The sequence below is a fragment of the Oncorhynchus masou genome, chromosome 18, assembly GCF_036934945.1.
Source record: "Oncorhynchus masou masou isolate Uvic2021 chromosome 18, UVic_Omas_1.1, whole genome shotgun sequence".
NCBI classification, from domain to species: domain Eukaryota; kingdom Metazoa; phylum Chordata; class Actinopteri; order Salmoniformes; family Salmonidae; genus Oncorhynchus; species Oncorhynchus masou.
In genome coordinates this window covers 14,469,295-14,475,611 of record NC_088229.1, presented here as the reverse complement: position 1 = coordinate 14,475,611, position 6,317 = coordinate 14,469,295, and positions in this window count along the sequence as shown.

Sequence of the window (6,317 nt, the reverse complement as noted above, 5' to 3'; positions counted from 1 at the left end):
CATGTCTTCTTTCCCTCCCAGAGTCTGGCAGCCGGTCCCTGTAAAGAAGACATTTCTTCTTTCCTTTCCAGAGTCTGGCAGCCAGTCCCTGTAAAGAAGACATTTCTTCTTTCCCTCCCAGAGTGTGGCAGCCGGTCCCTGTAAAGAAGACATTTATTCTTTCCTTTCCAGAGTCTGGCAGCGGTCCCTGTAAAGAAGACATGTCTTCTTTCCCTCCCAGAGTCTGGCAGCCGGTCCCTGTAAAGAAGACATTTCTTCTTTCCTTTCCAGAGTCTGGCAGCCAGTCCCTGTAAAGAAGACATTTCTTCTTTCCCTCACAGAGTGTGGCAGCCGGTCCCTGTAAAGAAGACATTTATTCTTTCCTTTCCAGAGTCTGGCAGCCGGTCCCTGTAAAGAAGACATGTCTTCTTTCCCTCCCAGAGTCTGGCAGCCGGTCCCTGTAAAGAAGACATTTCTTCTTTCCTTTCCAGAGTCTGGCAGCCAGTCCCTGTAAAGAAGACATTTCTTCTTTCCCTCCCAGAGTCTGGCAGCCGGTCCCTGTAAAGAAGACATGTCTTCTTTCCCTCCCAGAGTCTGGCAGCCGGTCCCTGTAAAGAAGACATGTCTTCTTTCCCTCCCAGAGTCTGGCAGCCGGTCCCTGTAAAGAAGACATTTCTTCTTTCCTATCCAGAGTCTGGCAGCCAGTCCCTGTAAAGAAGACATTTCTTCTTTTCCTCCCAGAGTCTGGCAGCCGGTCCCTGTAAAGAAGACATTTATTATTTCCTTTCCAGAGTCTGGCAGCCGGTCCCTGTAAAGAAGACATTTCTTCTTTCCCTCCCAGAGTCTGGCAGCCGGTCCCTGTAAAGAAGACATTTATTATTTCCCTCCCAGAGTCTGGCAGCCGGTCCCTGTAAAGAAGACATTTCTTCTTTCCCTCCCAGAGTCTGGCAGCCGGTCCCTGTCAAGAAGACATTTCTTCTTTCCCTCCCAGTCTGGCAGCCGGTCCCAGTAAAGAAGACATTTCTTCTTTCCCTCCCAGAGTCTGGCAGCCGGTCCCTGTAAAGAAGACATTTCTTCTATCCTTTCCAGAGTCTGGCAGCCAGTCCCTGTAAAGAAGACATTTCTTCTTTCCCTCCCAGAGTGTGGCAGCCGGTCCCTGTAAAGAAGACATTTCTTCTTTCCCTCCCAGAGTGTGGCAGCCGGTCCCTGTAAAGAAGACATTTATTCTTTCCTTTCCAGAGTCTGGCAGCCGGTCCCTGTAAAGAAGACATGTCTTCTTTCCCTCCCAGAGTCTGGCAGCCGGTCCCTGTAAAGAAGACATTTCTTCTTTCCTTTCCAGAGTCTGGCAGCCAGTCCCTGTAAAGAAGACATTTCTTCTTTCCCTCCCAGAGTCTGGCAGCCGGTCCCTGTAAAGAAGACATTTATTATTTCCTTTCCAGAGTCTGGCAGCCGGTCCCTGTAAAGAAGACATTTCTTCTTTCCCTCCCAGAGTCTGGCAGCCGGTCCCTGTAAAGAAGACATTTCTTCTTTCCCTCCCAGAGTCTGGCAGCCGGTCCCTGTAAAGAAGACATTTCTTCTTTCCCTCCCAGAGTCTGCCAGCCGGTCCCAGTAAAGAAGACATTTCTTCTTTCCCTCCCAGAGTCTGGCAGCCGGTCCCTGTAAAGAAGACATTTCTTCTTTCCCTCCCAAGAGTCTGGCAGCCGGTCCCTGTAAAGAAGACATTTCTTCTTTCCCTCCCAAGAGTCTGGCAGCCGGTCCCTGTAAAGAAGACATTTCTTCTTTCCCTCCCAAGAGTCTGGCAGCCGGTCCCGGTAAAGAAGACATTTCTTCTTTCCCTCCCAAGAGTCTGGCAGCCGGTCCCTGTAAAGAAGACATTTCTTCTTTCCCTCCCAAGAGTGTGGCAGCCGGTCCCTGTAAAGAAGACATTTCTTCTTTCCTTTCCAGAGTCTGGCAGCCGGACCCTGTAAAGAAGACATTTCTTCTTTCCCTCTCAGAGTCTGGCAGCCGGTCCCTGTAAAGAAGACATTTCTTCTTTCCCACTCAGAGTCTGGCAGCCGGTCCCTGTAAAGAAGACATTTCTTCTTTCCCTCCCAGAGTCTGGCAGCCGGTCCCTGTAAAGAAGACATTTCTTCTTTCCCTCCCAGAGTCTGGCAGCCGGTACCTGTAAAGAAGACATTTCTTCTTTCCCTCCCAGAGTCTGGCAGCTGGTCCCTGTAAAGCAGACATTTCTTCTTTCCCTCCCAGAGTCTGGCAGCCGGTCCCTGTAAAGAAGACATTTCTTCTTTCCCTCCCAGAGTCTGGCAGCCAGTCCCTGTAAAGAAGACATTTCTTATTTCCCTCCCAGAATCTGGCAGCCGGTCCCTGTAAAGAAGACATTTCTTCTTTCCCTCCCAGAGTCTGGCAGCCGGGCACTGTAAAGAAGACATGTCTTCTTTCCCTCCCAGAGTCTGGCAGCTGGTCCCTCTAAAGAAGACATTTCTTCTTTCCTTTCCAGAGTCTGGCAGCCGGTCCCTGTAAAGAAGACATTTCTTCTTTCCCTCCCAGAGTCTGGCAGCCGGTCCTTGTAAAGAAGACATTTCTTCTTTCCCCCCCAGAGTCTGGCAGCCGGTCCCTGTAAAGAAGACATTTCTTCTTTCCCTCCCAGAGTCTGGCAGCCAGTCCCTGTAAAGAAGACATTTCTTATTTCCCTCCCAGAATCTGGCAGCCGGTCCCTGTAAAGAAGACATTTCTTCTTTCCCTCCCAGAGTCTGGCAGCCGGGCACTGTAAAGAAGACATGTCTTCTTTCCCTCCCAGAGTCTGGCAGCTGGTCCCTCTAAAGAAGACATTTCTTCTTTCCTTTCCAGAGTCTGGCAGCCGGTCCCTGTAAAGAAGACATTTCTTCTTTTCCTCCCAGAGTCTGGCAGCCGGTCCCTGTAAAGAAGACATTTATTATTTCCTTTCCAGAGTCTGGCAGCCGGTCCCTGTAAAGAAGACATTTCTTCTTTCCCTCCCAGAGTCTGGCAGCCGGTCCCTGTAAAGAAGACATTTATTATTTCCCTCCCAGAGTCTGGCAGCCGGTCCCTGTAAAGAAGACATTTCTTCTTTCCCTCCCAGAGTCTGGCAGCCGGTCCCTGTCAAGAAGACATTTCTTCTTTCCCTCCCAGTCTGGCAGCCGGTCCCAGTAAAGAAGACATTTCTTCTTTCCCTCCCAGAGTCTGGCAGCCGGTCCCTGTAAAGAAGACATTTCTTCTATCCTTTCCAGAGTGTGGCAGCCGGTCCCTGTAAAGAAGACATTTCTTCTTTCCCTCCCAGAGTGTGGCAGCCGGTCCCTGTAAAGAAGACATTTATTCTTTCCTTTCCAGAGTCTGGCAGCCGGTCCCTGTAAAGAAGACATGTCTTCTTTCCCTCCCAGAGTCTGGCAGCCGGTCCCTGTAAAGAAGACATTTCTTCTTTCCTTTCCAGAGTCTGGCAGCCAGTCCCTGTAAAGAAGACATTTCTTCTTTCCCTCCCAGAGTCTGGCAGCCGGTCCCTGTAAAGAAGACATTTATTATTTCCTTTCCAGAGTCTGGCAGCCGGTCCCTGTAAAGAAGACATTTCTTCTTTCCCTCCCAGAGTCTGGCAGCCGGTCCCTGTAAAGAAGACATTTCTTCTTTCCCTCCCAGAGTCTGGCAGCCGGTCCCTGTAAAGAAGACATTTCTTCTTTCCCTTCCAGAGTCTGCCAGCCGGTCCCAGTAAAGAAGACATTTCTTCTTTCCCTCCCAGAGTCTGGCAGCCGGTCCCTGTAAAGAAGACATTTCTTCTTTCCCTCCCAAGAGTCTGGCAGCCGGTCCCTGTAAAGAAGACATTTCTTCTTTCCCTCCCAAGAGTCTGGCAGCCGGTCCCTGTAAAGAAGACATTTCTTCTTTCCCTCCCAAGAGTCTGGCAGCCGGTCCCGGTAAAGAAGACATTTCTTCTTTCCCTCCCAAGAGTCTGGCAGCCGGTCCCTGTAAAGAAGACATTTCTTCTTTCCCTCCCAAGAGTGTGGCAGCCGGTCCCTGTAAAGAAGACATTTCTTCTTTCCTTTCCAGAGTCTGGCAGCCGGACCCTGTAAAGAAGACATTTCTTCTTTCCCTCTCAGAGTCTGGCAGCCGGTCCCTGTAAAGAAGACATTTCTTCTTTCCCACTCAGAGTCTGGCAGCGGTCCCTGTAAAGAAGACATTTCTTCTTTCCCTCCCAGAGTCTGGCAGCCGGTCCCTGTAAAGAAGACATTTCTTCTTTCCCTCCCAGAGTCTGGCAGCCGGTACCTGTAAAGAAGACATTTCTTCTTTCCCTCCCAGAGTCTGGCAGCTGGTCCCTGTAAAGCAGACATTTCTTCTTTCCCTCCCAGAGTCTGGCAGCCGGTCCCTGTAAAGAAGACATTTCTTCTTTCCCTCCCAGAGTCTGGCAGCCAGTCCCTGTAAAGAAGACATTTCTTATTTCCCTCCCAGAATCTGGCAGCCGGTCCCTGTAAAGAAGACATTTCTTCTTTCCCTCCCAGAGTCTGGCAGCCGGGCACTGTAAAGAAGACATGTCTTCTTTCCCTCCCAGAGTCTGGCAGCTGGTCCCTCTAAAGAAGACATTTCTTCTTTCCTTTCCAGAGTCTGGCAGCCGGTCCCTGTAAAGAAGACATTTCTTCTTTCCCTCCCAGAGTCTGGCAGCCGGTCCTTGTAAAGAAGACATTTCTTCTTTCCCCCCCAGAGTCTGGCAGCCGGTCCCTGTAAAGAAGACATTTCTTCTTTCCCTCCCAGAGTCTGGCAGCCGGGCACTGTAAAGAAGACATGTCTTCTTTCCCTCCCAGAGTCTGGCAGCTGGTCCCTCTAAAGAAGACATTTCTTCTTTCCCTCCCAGAGTCTGGCAGCCGGTCCCTGTAAGGAAGACATTTCTTCTTTCCTTTCCAGAGTCTGGCAGCCGGTCCCTGTAAAGAAGACATTTCTTCTTTCCCTCCCAGAGTCTGGCAGCCGGTCCCTGTAAAGAAGACATTTCTTCTTTCCCTCCCAGAGTCTGGCAGCCGGTCCCTGTAAAGAAGACATTTCTTCTTTCCCTCCCAGAGTCTGGCAGCCGGTCCCTGTAAAGAAGACATTTCTTCTTTCCCTTCCAGAGTCTGGCAGCCGGTCCCAGTAAAGAAGACATTTCTTCTTTCCCTCCCAGAGTCTGGCAGCCGGTCCCTGTAATGAAGACATTTCTTCTTTCCCTCCCAGAGTCTGGCAGCCAGTCCCTGTAAAGAAGACATTTCTTCTTTCCCTTCCAGAGTCTGGCAGCCGGTCCCTGTAAAGAAGACATTTATTATTTCCCTCCCAGAGTCTGGCAGCCGGTCCCTGTAATGAAGACATTTCTTCTTTCCCTCCCAGAGTCTTCTTTCCCTCCTAGAGTCTGGCAGCTGGTCCCTCTAAAGAAGACATTTCTTCTTTCTCTCCCAGAGTCTGGCAGCCGGTCCCTGTAAAGAAGACATTTCTTCTTTCCCTCCCAGAGTCTGGCAGCTTGTCCCTGTAAAGAAGACATTTCTTATTTCCCTCCCAGAATCTGGCAGCCGGTCCCTGTAAAGAAGACATTTCTTCTTTCCCTCCCAGAGTCTGGCAGCCGGGCACTGTAAAGAAGACATGTCTTCTTTCCCTCCTAGAGTCTGGCAGCTGGTCCCTCTAAAGAAGACATTTCTTCTTTCTCTCCCAGAGTCTGGCAGCCGGTCCCTGTAAAGAAGACATTTCTTCTTTCCCTCCCAGAGTCTGGCAGCCGGTCCCTGTGAAGAAGACATTTCTTCTTTCCCTCCCAGAGTCTGGCAGCCGGTCCCTGTAAAGAAGACATTTCTTCTTTCCCTCCCAGAGTCTGGCAGCCGGTCCCTGTAAAGAAGACATTTCTTCTTTCCCTCCCAGAGTCTGGCAGCCGGTCCCTGTAAAGAAGACATTTCTTCTTTCCCTCCCAGAGTCTGGCAGCCGGTCCCTGTAAAGAAGACATTTCTTCTTTCCCTCCCAGAGTCTGGCAGCCGGTCCCTGTAAAGAAGACATTTCTTCTTTCCCTTCCAGAGTCTGGCAGCCGATCCCAGTAAAGAAGACATTTCTTCTTTCCCTCCCAGAGTCTGGCAGACGGTCCCTGTAATGAAGACATTTCTTCTTTCCCTCCCAGAGTCTGGCAGCCAGTCCCTGTAAAGAAGACATTTCTTCTTTCCCTTCCAGAGTCTGGCAGCCGGTCCCTGTAAAGAAGACATTTATTATTTCCCTCCCAGAGTCTGGCAGCCGGTCCCTGTAATGAAGACATTTCTTCTTTCCCTCCCAGAGTCTGGCAGCCGGTCCCTGTAAGGAAGACATTTCTTCTTTCCTTTCCAGAGTCTGGCAGCCGGTCCCTGTAA